This window comes from Thamnophis sirtalis, unplaced genomic scaffold (genome assembly GCF_051295495.1).
Source record: "Thamnophis sirtalis isolate CommonGarterSnake01/CBP01778 unplaced genomic scaffold, rThaSir2_p1.2 scaffold_2, whole genome shotgun sequence".
In the NCBI taxonomy this organism is placed as follows: Eukaryota; Metazoa; Chordata; class Lepidosauria; order Squamata; family Natricidae; genus Thamnophis; species Thamnophis sirtalis.
Window position 1 is genome coordinate 84,163,289 of NW_028261382.1, and position 15,000 is coordinate 84,178,288.

The 15,000-nt window shown below is 38.6% G+C and overlaps 1 protein-coding gene and 1 pseudogene across 2 annotated transcripts in view; both read right to left on the bottom strand.

Moving 5' to 3' along the window:
- UNC5D (unc-5 netrin receptor D) overlaps positions 1-15,000 on the bottom strand; it is a 377,196-nt gene that overhangs the window by 133,072 nt on the left and 229,124 nt on the right. The gene's annotated exons all lie outside the window — the stretch shown is intronic.
- LOC148048966 (uncharacterized) lies at positions 12,750-13,604 on the bottom strand (annotated as a pseudogene).

Here is a 15,000-nt window from a genome sequence, read left to right on the forward strand (position 1 = left end):
GGCTATTCAGCTGGCTATTTATTTCCCATAGGTGATTGTCTATAAACTGGGAAGGATTCACATGGGCAACTGTAGCACAGTAGTATTCACCTTGAAGTTTCTCCATACTATCTGGTGGATGAGAAGGTCAACAAGGGAAAGTAGTAATGTAAAGTTCTGGCTTCCACATATGGATAATCCCTAAAGTCTCAACTAAGAAACTCCATGTGAATACCCATGAGCACATGAACAGACATATTTGCAAGCTCATCTATTGAGATAAAGTTTTTTAGCCTTAGAAAGGATGCTGAACTCTTTGAAAATCCCTTACTAACAAGGGAAAGCTTAAATGGCAATAAATTAACCAATGCAGTCCTTCTGTAGTTTCTACCAGGAGACAGCCACAGATTCTTTTGATATAATCAATAGCTGCCACTCAGCCTTCAGTGCGGTGTTGTAGTGAACAGAGCTTCTTCCCCCTAAAGATATGTTATTTTGTGAGATATCAAATAAAACAAAAGCACTGGCTTTTGACAGCTCACTCAAAAAGAATGATAATCATCCAAAGGATTCGTGTGCTTTAATGTTACCCAGTGGACTTGTAGTAGAGAGAAGGATGCACAAGTGAATTAACGAATTTCTATTTTGCAAGTTGATGTCATTCTCAATGGGTATGGCATACATATGCACAGAGAGAGATGGGGGGAGGGGAGGGGGAGAGAGGGAGATCATAGTGCAGATGAATAGATATGAAAAAAAAATGTCTCTGCAATGTCTCTCTTTACCTGAATTCCTGCATCCTTTGAAGTCCACTCTTACCAATGTCTGCTCTTTGGGTAGTAGAACAGATAAGGGAAGGAGTTTTACCAAGTTTACAGAAGTACAGTTGGACGGTCTGTCCTTCTAGAAAAAAGATTTATGGTTCGTACAGCAGGGAATGAAAACAGAGCATCCTATACCTTTGATTTTCATCCCTAGAGCTAAAGATATGAAAAGGAACCCATGCTATACTCTACACACTCATCACACAAGATGATTGAAGTTCTAGGAAGGTGTATAAAGAAGGAAGCTGTAGAGATGCAGAGAAAAAAATTCCCAGATGTTCAAAGATGAGAAGTTAATAAATCAAAACTAAACCTGCCAATCTAGATAATGAGCAGACCAATAAAATCTTTGAGTAAGCAATAAAAGCTGAAAGACTTTCCTCTCTTTCAGCTGGGATTCTAAAAGAGGAGAAGTGTAGCTTTATTTTGCTTGCTCTCGTGCAGAGCCAACAGACATGCCATTGGAAGGAAAATAACAATAAAAACTGGATCTCACTTACTTTGGCCATGTAATGCGGGAGAATTCACCAGAGAAAGCAACTATGTTGAGAAGAGTTAGTGGAAAAAGGAAACCAGGCTACAAAAGGACACAAAAGCTGGACACTGTCAAAGCTGACACCAGCCAGAACATAGAACAACTCAAAGAAACAGTGACAGATTGGAAGACATGGGAAGAATTGGCCCATAAAATTGGCAAGAGTCAGACATGACTGAATGGATAACATCATCTCATCATCATCAGGGTGAGTTCCTGCCAGTTCCAACCTCTTCTATAGAAGAGGTTCCACAAATCTACAGTGCTGTTTAGAATCGGTTCCAGATCCCTCCCCCCCGCCCGTCTGCACATCATCAAGATGAAGAGCGAGAGGAGGAATTTTGGGAGTTGAAGTCCACAAGTTTTAAAGCTGTCAAGTTTGAACACCCCTGGGTTTTTTTCTAATGGGTTAGAGGTGCAAGGGTCTTGTAACTTGACAGCTTTAAGACTTGCGTGCTTCAAATGCCAGAGTTTCTGAGCCAACATTTTGATTGCTAAATAAGAGCATTGTTAAGTTAGTTTCACCACATTTTACAAGTTGACCACACCCACCCAGTCACATGGCTGGCAAGCCACTCCCACCCAGTCACATGGCCTGCAAGCCACTCCCACAAAGCAGGCCACACCTACAGAAGAGGTTTTAAAAAAATTTGAAACCCACCATTGATCATCATGCAGAGATGTCAGGCTTTTTAACCTGGAAATGCCGCCAGACATGGAAAAGAGACTCAGAAGAAAGTAACCACTTATAAAAGAGATGAAAATTAGCACCAGGTGTCTTCCTGATGTGTATCTGGGTTACATTATGTTAGCTGTAAAGTATAACCTGCACTGATGGTAGCAGTGACCAAGAATAGCCACCCATACCAACCCAGAATTTTGAGATCCAGAAAAACCAAATCTCTGCACTCTTATGCATGAAAATGCAACATATACATGCAAAGCATGTACCAATAAAGGAGAATGTGTTTGAAGATCTCCTTAGCTATAGGTTTTGTGTGTGCTTTTTGTTTTTTTTTTTTGGCAAAACAAGATCATTTCTAATAAATAAGCTTGACTCTGGTTTCCTTGAATTTACATTACAAGTTCGAATCTGCCAGGGGGAAGGAGGGGAAGTTGATTGTGGATTAATATTACTAAATGTTGTAATTACTAACATATGAGCCATGGCACAGTGGTTAGAATGTAGCATTTCAGGCTAATTCTGCCAACTGCCAGCAGTTCAATTCTCATGGTTGACCCAACCTTCCATCCTTCTGAATGAAATGAGGACCCAGACAGTTGGAGGTAACATAGCCATGAGGGTGCAGTTATTAGAATGTAGTACTGCAGGCTACTTTGGCTGATGCCAGCTGCCAGCAGTTCACAAATCGGGTCTCACTGGCTCAAGGAGGTTTTACTCACCTCCTTCTGAAGGGGGTAAAATGAGGAACCAGATTGTTTGGGGCAATATCTGACTCTGTAAACTGCTTACAGAGGGGTGTAAAGCACTGTGAAGTGGTACATGCCTAAGTGCTATTGTTATTGCTATATCTGTTAACTTAAAACTAAGCAGAAATTTTCTGACAGTGACAACGATTAATCAGTGGAAAGGGTTTCCTCTACAAGGTGGAGGTGCTCCAACACCGGAGGCTTCCAAGGAGACATTGGACAATCATTGGTTTGGAATGATATAGGGCCGTGATTGTGAACCTATGACACGCATGCCAGAGATGGCACGCAGAGCCTTCTCTATGGGCACACGTGCTGTTGCCAGCTGCTCTTCTGGTTTCACATGTGCGCTGGCCAGTTGGTCTTCGTGGGCACTGGAGTACCAGGAAACGGCCTGAAAATGGCCCAGAAAATGGCCAAAACCACACACCATTTTTGGGTCATTTGGGGGACATTTTCAGGCTGCTTTTCAGGCTGTTTTTCGGGACCATTTTCAGGCCATTATTGGGCTGTTTTTGGCCTGGAATCAGCTGAAAAATGGCCTGAAAAAAGCCCATAAAATGGCCCAAAACCAGCTGATCAGCTGGTCTTAAGGTTTCCAGCGCTCTGACGCATGCAAAGACCAGCTGGCCAGCACACATGTGGGTGCCGAAAACCCACTGGCTGGCACACACATACGCACCGGCCAGCTGGTTTTTGGATTTCTGGCATTCTGGGATGCGCACGCACGGACATTCCAGTTTGGGCACTCAGTGCTGAAAAGATTCGCCATTAATGATAGAGTTCTCCTGCTTAAGCAGGGGGTTGAATTAGAAGACCTCTAAGGTCCCTTCCAACTTTGTTAGTCTCTATTCTGTATCTGAAACCCCTTGTTTTTCAAAAATAATTTGGATTTGCTTTCTCTGGTTTGTGAAATCACTGCAAATTATTAATATTTAATACTTCTAAAGATTAAAAATAATAAACTATGTAGGACACATTAGATTACACACTGCCATTCTTAAGACAAAATATGCAGCAATGGCCCATCTTTATCTCGATGCAGTTTTAAAAGTTTGCTCCAGTTGTGTAATTAAAACAGAAAAGAAATCCAGGAGAAGGATAGTTTTCTAGCAAGAATATTATTGGATTTATTTATTTATTTTTTTATTTTTTATTACACAGACAACAATGGGAAAGGGAGAAGATGGGAAAAAAAAGGGGGGAGGGGAAACCCATCTTCACATACAATATGTCGTTTGATCACAGGTGCATCCCTACTAAGTTTGTACATCCCGTATCTCTCTGTTGTATATTTAATAAACACTACAATAAGCTAGGGTTTAAAAAACAAAAAAACAAAAAAAACCAAAATAAGACAAGAAAAAAAAGGGTGGGGGGAGGAGGGGGAGGCCAAAAAGGACAAGAAAAGGTCCAAAAAGGAAAAAAAAAAAGGATTTTTTTAAACTTTCCTGAGGCTGGTGATTGGAGCTGCTGGCTACAAGGGGGGAGTCAGAGAGAGAAAGAGGACTAAGATAGTGTAGAATCATACTGTATATCTTATAAACCAAAATAGCAATAGTACATTCTGGATTAGTGCGCTTGAGATAGTGATTTTATTTTATTTCAAAATGACCGGCTTAGTTCAATGTAATAGCTGTTTAGCACATGTCTTTCGCAGTACTCTTTTCAAATTTGTATACTGTCCTCTTTGTAAACAAATTACTAGTCTACATAGACAGATTACCTATCTAGAATCTCTGTGCTTTCCAAGCAGAAATTAGGTGTCCAATTTGGCCATTCCACCCTATGGAGATGCCACGCTATCAGCCCCCTCTACCGCAAAGATCCTGCAGGAGAAGAGCAGTCTGGACAACCGTGGGATCTGGCAGGCTGAGACCTGTGAACCATAAACACAAAGCTTTTGCTGGGACCCAGCATAACAGATATAGCCCCTTTGCTGACCTTAATGGGGACACTAAAGAGACAGGTGAAGGTAGTTGTGATAATGATGACTCAAATAAGCAGGGGATCGTGGTCCAAAATGAAGAACTTCCTTTGGAAAGGCGAAATGGGGAACTAGGTATCACACATCAGTCGCACAAGAAGACCAAGGTATGCAAAAAGAGAAATTACCTTCTGGTTGGTGATTCAATCATAAGGGATGTAAATTTAGGAAATGATATGGAAGTTTTAAAAGAGGTTAGGTGTCTGCCAGGTACTACTGCCAGCAGAGACAAGAGGCGTATTCTTAAGATAGTCAAGAATGCACATAAGGACTGTGACATAGATGCTATTATACATCTTGGCACAAATGATCAGTCCCAAAAAGATGAACTTTCTGTGCAGAATGATTTCCAGAGCTTGGGGTATGAACATAGTTTGTAGGCTTATCTTTTCAGAGGTTTTACGAGTATATAAGGAACAAAAAGGGAAGGGCCAGCATGTAGCAGAGTTTAATGTATGGCTAAAGGAGTGGTGCAAAAGGGAAGGCTTTGGTTTTATTAGTCATGATGTCTGCAGCTGGTCCAATGAAAAACTGTACAAAAGAGATGGTTTGCACCCAACCAAGAAAGAGACTGAGTTACTTGGCATTAAATTCACATATTTTCTGGATAAACATTTAAATTGAACAGCGGGGACAGATAATTAATTGATACAGAACATTTCTATCCCTAGCAATCTAAAATTATCAGTGCATGTAACATAGATGTTTGTGTGGGTAAGATTATCACTCCTGCTGTCAAGCAAAACCAAGCATTTAATAGTGAGTGCCATACCATGTCTATACACCAATGCACAGAGTATGAGGAATAAACAGGTGAATTAGAAATTCAAGTAAATGAGGGCGGATATGATATTGTTGCCATTACTGAAACTTAGTGGGATGAATCCCACAAATGGAAATACTGCTAGAAGGATTTAAATTATTTAAAAGTAATAGACCAAATAAAAAATTAAATACTCTAGGTTTCATCTAAAATTAAAAAAAGAAAAGGAATCACAGTGAGTGACCTCAAGAAGGATATGAAGATTTATCCTCTTTGCCGACTCTATCATCGAGAACCAGAATCTACTAGTTATATTGATTTTAGATACACCATATTTGATGATACCGAACTGTACACAATGACAGAATCAAGTTATCTCCATTCATCATTGTTTTACATTGAAGTAAATGACTGTGTCACATCAAAGAACAGGTTCTCGTGTTAAGTATAGCCTAGAAAGCAAAGAGATAAAGTTTCTCTAGTAATGGAAGAGTCCATACTCTCTGATTATGGAGTTTAGGTGTCAGGATTATAAATGTAACTACCTTTTTAAAAAAACACTTCAACACATCAACAAAAACAAACACGTAACTTACAAACAACACAGGAACTAAACATTCCATCACACAGCAGTTACCTATTGGTGCATCTTTACAATTATTGTTTGCCCTCCTATACATTCCAGTTTTACATTTGTGATCACCTTTTTTCTTATCCCTTTTCATTCCTTAGTTGTTTGTATTTAGCCATCAGACTGTCATATTGCCTTTATTATATTGCATATATTTTTCTTACGTTAATACATCTTTTCTACCCCCTACCTTATCGCTATGTCCTAGTTCTTCTGCTATACCTTAATTTCACATTTCCCAATTTCCTATTTCTTTCATCTAACCATTTGTGTCATTTTTCCCAAACTAAATAATATTCTGATTCCTCCTTTCCTTGTATTTCCTTCGTCAATTTGTCCATCTCCGCACATTCTAAGATCTTCTTTATTACCCCATCTTTATTCGGTACTATATTGTTTTTGCACTTTTGTGTATATGTTGTTCTAGACACTGTTGTAATGTGTAAGATTAGGAAGAGTATTTCTCTACTATACTTTATTGTGGTTAAACCTAATAGAAATAGCTCCGGTTTCCAGTCTATGTGGTTTCCCGTTATTTCTTCAAGCTACTTTTTAATTTTGGTCCAGTATTTTTTGGCTGTCTCACATGTCCACCGTATGTGATAATAGGTCCCATATGATTTTTCACACTTTCAGCCCATAGGGGATACATTTGGAAATATATCTTCGTGAGCCTCGTGGGTGGCAAGTGCCACCTATAAAATATTTTGTACTGGTTTTCCTTGTATGCCGCAGACATGGTCAATTTCAAATTTGTTTCCCAACATTTTTCCCATTTTTCTAACTCGATATTATACCTGAAATTTTTTGCCCACCTTTATCATTGTTTCCTTGACAACTTCCTCTTCCATTTTATATCGCAACAAGAATTTGTATATTTTCCCAATCATTTTCTTCTCCGTGCTTTGAAGTATTTTATCTAATTCATGATGTTCCAACTGAAATTCATGTGTTTTGATATCACTATTATATCTAGATTGGATTTGCATATATGTAAGCCAATCTATATTTGCATCTTGTTCTTCTAATTCTTGTATGGTTTTCAAATTCCCCATATCTTTTATTAAATGTTTATATCTTACTAATTTGTCCATACATAGAAAATTTGGGTGCTTCGTTGCTTCTGTCGTACATTGCCAAATTTGTAGCAGCCACTTCTAATTAAATGTCTTTGAAAATATTTGTGTGTTTTGTTTTTCCCATCCCAAATGAATGTGTGCCATCCTACTTGGAGATTGTGTCTTTCTAGTGCCAGTTATTTTTCAATTCAATCCACTCCTTAAGCCATGTTAATGTTACTGCCTGAAAGTATAGTTCCCAATCTGGGAGTGCTAAGCTCTTCTTTCCTTGCTATCCTGTTTTAATTTTAATTTGATCCTTGGTTCCCCCCCCCCCCCTGCCATGTGAATTTCATCATTAGTTTATTTAAATCTTGGTAGAATGATTTACCTGTATTTATTGGTGCTACTTGAAATAAAAAATAGAATTCTACACAGTATGTTCATTTTGATCATGGCTATGCATCCCGTAAGCGACAGTTGCAGATTTTTCCACCTCTCTAAGTCTTTTTTTATTTGTTGAATTAGTTTGCAGTGTGTAACTAACTTCTTTTATGTGCTGAAAAGGGTAGGTAGATTCACCAGTTGATCTGAGTGTTGAGAAGTGCAGCTTGTATCATGTAAGAATAATTGGATATGCATTACAGGGCATCTTACCTATTTCACAGAGATCTGAGAGAATTCTACATATTTTTTTTCCCCTGACCACTGAAAGCTATCATTTGAGAACAGAAGTTTGAAACACTTGTGAATAATCTCTGACTATCAAATGAGGGGAATGGGTGGGGAGGAGAATCAGATGTGAATTTGAAGGAGTTTGCTTTTACAGGGCCATCACCTCTTATCTGTCTGTGCTTATTTGGCAGGCTTCTCCTTGTCATGCTAGGAAAGCTATTGGGAAGAATTGAAGATGGTATTGGATCTGGGTACTTGAGAGACCGCCTACTGCCAATTACCTCCACTAGACCAATAAGATCGCATAGATTAGGCCTCCTCCGAATTCCATCAGCCAGCCAATGTCGACTGGCAACTACCCGGAGGAGGGCCTTCTCTGTGGCTGCTCCGACCCTCTGGAACGAACTCCCCGTGGAGATCCGGACCCTCACCACCCTCCAGACCTTCCGCGCTGCCCTTAAAATCTGGCTGTCCCAGCAGGCCTGGGGCTAATGACTTTAACCCCACCCGAATGGTATGACTGTTGTGCTTTTTTTAATAATGTACTGTTTTCATGTTTGTAACTTGTTTGTCTTCCCCTTCCCCTGAATTGTGAGCCGCCCTGAGTCCCCTCAGGGAAAAGGGCGACATACAAATAAAGTATACAATACAATACAATACAAAAAGACATAGGTAGAACCATTTTTGACTTGAGTTATTTTCAGCACTTTTCACCCTCAAGCCCTGATAGAGCAGAAAATGTAGCTTTCCCCACATTTCTTGTCTGTAGGCACTGAACTGTTACATGACTCTTTTGGTTAGAATAATTTCGATCATTATTTAAATTTAATATGTTTCAGGAGAGTGGAAGTTACTAGGTTTAATGTTGTTTATTTCCCAGAGTTTTGTGGACTTGAGCAGCCTTTTAAAATTGATTAATAAATAGATAACACTGCAGGCAGTGAACCTTAATACATAGGGCAGAATTTAATTTTTCCTTAGTTTTGAGAACAAGGTTTAAGACTCTTGTGTGTGTGTGTGTGTGAAGATGTTTTAAGTTTAAAAAAAGGTTGTTGTGCCTAAAATGATGTTAATAGTTTTTTTGTTAATAGTTGTGAGAATTTTTTTCTGTGATTCTCCAAAATAAGATTTGAGGACATATCAAGCTACAGTTTGTGATTTTTCTTCCTGTTTTAAATAAGTTAACTACTTGCTAACTCTTCTCCTCCAGTCAGTTCAAATATTTAATTCTACTTCTCCATATAGAGACATGAAAGATACTCATTCAGAAAATATTTTAAAGCAATTATTTAAACAAGGATCAAACTCTGTTCTGGTCAATGGGTTGTCATGGGAATGTCAAGGAGACAAAACTTTGCAGACTAAACTTGAAACCCCAGACTAAGAGAGCACACATTAGCAAAAAAAAAAAGCTCATAAAATTTGGAGAAAAAACAAACAAACATCCAGTGTTTACTTTCATCAGGCAATGGAGAACAAAAGCATCACGATTTCACTTGGGAGTAGGGCAGTAGTGGGATTCAGCCAGTTCGCACCAGTTCAGGAGAACTGGTTGTTAACTTTCTGGGCAGTTTGGTGAAATCATTTGTTGGAAGAAATCATTAGGGCAGAGAACCTGTTGGTAAATTATTTGAATCCCACCACTGGAGTAGGGCCACAGAGCAAATGACAGTGATTTAGAAATAAATGGTGCAGTGCTTTTAGGAACATCAGAACAATACAAAGGGGGGGAAAAGCAAAGCAAAGAACTATAATAAAGAGAAGGGACAAGACATCTTTCACTTGAAAGCACAGATAAAAATGGTGAACTTCAGTAAAGAAAACCACAATAAGAGAACCAAAAGTCAGGAAACACAGAGTATATTAGCACTTTGTAGAGTAACCATGAAAGATATTCAGACAGAAGGACTGATACTCTATAAAGACTGGAGTAAGGCAGATGATGGATATCTCTGTGACATTCTATACGACTAAAAGTAAGACTTTGCAGAATCAGAAGAAAGATCATTGATACTTTTGAACTTTAGTGTTGGAGAAGCCTCATGAAAAAAACTATGGATAGCCAGGAAAATGAATAAATGTACTATCAATCAAATCAATTCTTACTCAAGGAGAAAATGGCAACATACAAATATCATACTTCAAAAAGATTATATGAAGACATAGCTCTCTGATGCTGTTTCTCTTTCTGTTTCTCTTTCTATCATTTTTTTTTAAAAATAAGGAGGTAGTAGATTTTAAAAGTTGGGTTTATTATTTGCAATCGATCCCAGTAATGATGGAATTGACATGTTCTCAAGTGCTACTAAATAACCAAGAAAATATCATGTATTTTTAGCAACTATACTGTTGGTTTCAGCAGAATCTAAGCCATTTGGTTCCCGCTACAGTGATATTTGGGCAAAATTATAGTATTTCATCTCCTTATTGATCTGCACTTCGGCTGAAAGACAATTTACAAAAATGACGCCATGTCAGTCCACAATGTATTGAGGTTGCTACGGTGGCTTCTATCTGTAAATTAATTTGACAAAAGCAAACACAGAGCTAAACATTTAGTAGGGTTCATTGAACTTCCTGTAGTCCTGTACAAACTAGCTGATAGCATGTTATGTATCTCATAGCATAGTCTTTGGTAGCAGCACTAAGGAGGAAAGAGACAGAATGTCCTACAGAAATCTGCACTATTTTCTAGGCTTTAAGGTCCATACAATAATAGATAGAGGGCATTGCATTCCCAATATTTGGATACACAAAGTTCAATTTCTCAAACTAACCACACCCTAACTAAACTGCCGGCATGCCTAAACTATATGCACTGCATTTGCAACTTCTCATGCTTAGTAAGACACCTCAATTTCTTTACACAGCCTGTTTTTGAGCTTTGGCTGTGCCTTCAAAATAGAAGCTTGTCATTTTCAACATATGATTGCCATCCAACAGCTAAAGTAAATCAACCCTGTCCACCAAAACATAAGAAAATGAAAGAAGTTACAGTAAATTAAAATTAAGGTAATTATACTACACATCAGATTCTATTTCCAGCACATAGAGCGATGAGGATGTTAGTGTTCTTCAGAAGTTTAGGACCAAAATTCCATAAGCCCTGGGCACTGGCGGTTCCAGTTGGGATAGATGGAAAGGTGTACATTTTCTAGAGAGAGAGGGAGAGAGAAGTTCCCTGATCATGGGTTCCAGCATGAGCCCAAAAGCTTGGAAGAATAAATAATTGGTCCTGGTGACTGACTCAGATTGGATGACTAAGGCCATTCTGCTTTTACTCTCATTCTCATGGGCTGCTTGTCATTCCCAGATGTGAATAACAGGAAATTAATCTACTAGGGTAATGTTTTGGGGGAGTACTAATCTCAAAAATGTCTTACCAATTGCATATTCTAAGGGTACTTCTCACAGACATCTAGATCTATCTGCATTCCAGGCACTAAACTATTTTCAAAGTGCATTAAATTAACGGTCTTCCCCTTTATTAGTAATATATTATAATAAAATAACTACTGATTACTAATAGCACATAGTAATTCAAGGGATGTATCAAAATGTAAGACTATTCATCCATTTGAACTGGCTTAATAGTTTCCTACAAAACCATTTGCTGCTTAATAGATTCTTACAAAACCATTTGCATTTTATCACAGATGCATCAAGGTTAGCTTTCTCAAGCAACCTAAACTGTTCGTTTGTTTTGATATCCATAAGTCCTATTGCACACGCTCACGTGCCCACTCCAATAATTTAATGCCCCACCCACGCCATGCCCTCTCTGCATGCATGCATGACACCCCCCACTACACCATGCATGCGTACATGGCTTTCTTGGAGCCTGGGGAGGGCATAAATGGCCTCCCCGCCCCCTGGAGAACCGCCGGAGGCTGGAAACAACTCATTTTCTGACTTCCGGTGGGCCCAGTAGGTCCATTTTTCTCCCTTCCCAGGCTCCAAAGGTGAACAGTGTCCTCGGTCATTGACAGAGTGTGGGTCATCTTTCAGATCATTTCCACCTAGCTTGTATTTGATGTTCTGAATTTTATTGTCAATGTGTAGGACTGAGCATTTGTTAGCAGAGATTGGGAGTTGCCAATTGTTTGACCATTCAGATACAGTACATAATCTAGGTCATTTTGTAGGGTAGGAGAATAGTTAAATAGTTTTACAATGTCGGCAAAGAGGATCCAGCTGCTTATAATATGATCACAAAGGTCATTTATATAAAGTACAAAGAGTGTTGGTCCTAGAATGCTGCCTTGGGAACTGTTAACTTGTGCAGGGATTGACAGCATTTCCAATTTTGAGTACTTGTTGCCTGTTTGATAGGAATGCAGCTATCCACTTGGACAAAGATCCAGAAATGCCATAAGAACTTAGTTTCAATGGAAGTTTGTCATGTACCACTGAATCAACGGCTTGGCAGAAATCTATATAGATTGTTTTACCCTAGTCAAGTTGAGATGTCCAAATGTTTTTGCAATGTATGAGTTGAAGATTACAGGACATTTTTTTTCCCCTGAAACCAAATTGCTTATTAGGTTGTTTGTCTCTAAGTGGAGGGTGATGGATTGGTTGATGATGGATTCCATGACTTTACAGGTGACACAGCAAAGGGAGACTGGTCTGTAATTTTCCACAAGGCTGGTGTCTTCTTTTTTGAAGTTAGGTCTGACTGTTGCTAATGGCCATAGGTCAGGCAAGGAGTTCATTGTAAAAGATACTTCATAGATGATGCTTAGAGGTTCAGCTAAGGTGGTGGAGAACTTTTTTAGAAAGTAGGCACATCAGAGCCAATAGAAAGAGATGGTTTTAGGTTGTGTAGTGCCTTTTTGATGGTATTTTCAATAAAATCAATGTGGATTAGATTATTGCAATTGTTGTGGTACGAGTAGGAAATGAGGGGCAGATGCCATTGGTGTTGACAAAGACTGAACTAAAAAAAGGCTTGAAGAGATTGGCCTTAACAGCATCATCGTTACAATCTTTACCATTTTGCCCTTTTAGAGGTGGGATGGTCTTTAAGTTTGGCGTTTACAAAATTGTAGAAGGCTCATTTGGATTTCGGGTGTAACAGCTCTTCCTCCTGTTTGCAATGGTAATTGGTACACCCTGTTTTTATTTGGCGGCCTAAGGTTTTGTATCCATTTTCGAAGTTAGCTACATAGCCAGTTTTATTTTTCCACCAAAGGGATTTTTTGTTTTCTGATTGGAGTTTCCTTATTGATATGGGTAATTTGTTCTTTTTGGCTTTGGGTGTTACGAAAGGTACATATAGATTAATGACTCTTTGAACTTCAAGTAGAAAAGTGTTATAAAAGTCTTCTGCAATGTTGCATTCATTGAATAGGATTTGCCAATCTAGAGATAAGAAGTCAGTAGCTATGAGATCGCAGTTTGCTTTTTTGAAATTGTATTTAGGAGTCCTATTATGAAATTCTTTGTATAGATGTAAATTTAGACAAAAGTCAATCATGCTGTGGTCAACTGTTGGAAAAAAGGTTCTTTGATATGAAGGCTATAAATTGTGTTTCAACTGTTGTATAAGATTAGATCGAGGCAGTTGTTGAATCTAGTGTTGATAATTACCAATTGAATGAGTCCTAAAGTAATGATGGCATTATACAGGGTTGTATGTATTATTTAAGATATGCACACATTTAGGGTCCAATTAATAAGAGGGAAATTGAGGTCACCAAGAAAGATAATGGGATATGGGCATTGTCAGGGTTCCAAATAGCATCTAAAAGTAAATCAGAGTCCAAGGCAAAGTATTGCTCAAAGTTCCAATTTATGAAGAGATCCATGTTGGCACATTTGGGAAAACCTGAATCTGAAAGCTTCCCAGTTTTCCCCACCCACAAGTTCAAAATCTTGCCCCCATACCCACAAGTACATCACATGGTCCAATCTTCCACTGCCATGCTGGCAGTTCCACCCATCCAGTTCCGATCAGGTGCAGAGGTGCAAAGATAAAGGATGACCTTGGCTTTCTAGAAAGAATTTTGTTATGGCTACATAACATCTAACTATGTACAATCCTCCCTCCCATTTTCCCACAATGGAAATAGTAGAGTAATAGAAAGTGTGGCAGGCCAAAGATCCAAAAGAAAAGATGGTTGCAGGCATGATGAGGCTGCCCATATTAGTAATGTAGCTAGTCTGCTTGCATGATCAAGATCATAATCAGAGGCTCTGTAACATAATAGGAAGCAAATTGTGGTATTTAGTGATAGATCACAGATAATGGTCTCAGGAAGAACAAACTCTTGTGTTACTTGAATATTTTCCAGATCTAGGGACTTTTTGTAGAAGATAGCAATGCCACCTCCTCTTCAGATTTCATGGTCAGACCGGTGGACATGGTAGTCACTTGTAGTAGTAATGGAGTCTGGAAAGGATTTATTTAACCGTGTTTTGCAGACAAATATAAGGTCAAATTGAGTCGTATTTAGTAGAAGACATTCTAGCATTTTATTTGCGAGGCTTCTTGTGTTGAGTAGTTTGCATTTAAGATCTGTAGCGGTGAACCTGGATGATATTGGGGACATGCATGCCTAGTCTTGGATGTTGGGGTGTTGGGGCTGTTGGTTGTTGGGTTGTGGGGTTGTTGATTGTTGGTTACTGGGTTGTTGTGGTTGTAGGGACGTGGTAAATCTTCACAAATCTGTGAAAGCTATAAATTATTGCTTTGAGTAGACTGTCTACCTTGATACAAAGAGAAAATTAGCCTTACACACTAAGCATTTATGGTAGGTTTTATTACCCAAGTAAATTATACCTGTTACAGTTTACAGACTTTATTAGAAACAATAACCATTTTACAACCAACACCAATCAATCAAGAGCTCTTTATTGAGAGCTCTACCATTTTAATCTGTGGAAAGCCATTAAACTGTCATATATTTTTTTTATCAGACACATTTCTAACTTTTATGAAAAATAGATTTTTCCATTTAGCTGATAAATGCAAAGTATCATCATTCAAAATACTGAACAGAAGAATCAGAAAAAGTCATCAAGAGTTTTTTATCTCCATGGCCAGGATAATTAACCTCTGGAAAGGGTCTACTGTTCACTTGGACTGTCTTCTAAATTCCCCAACTCACAATAG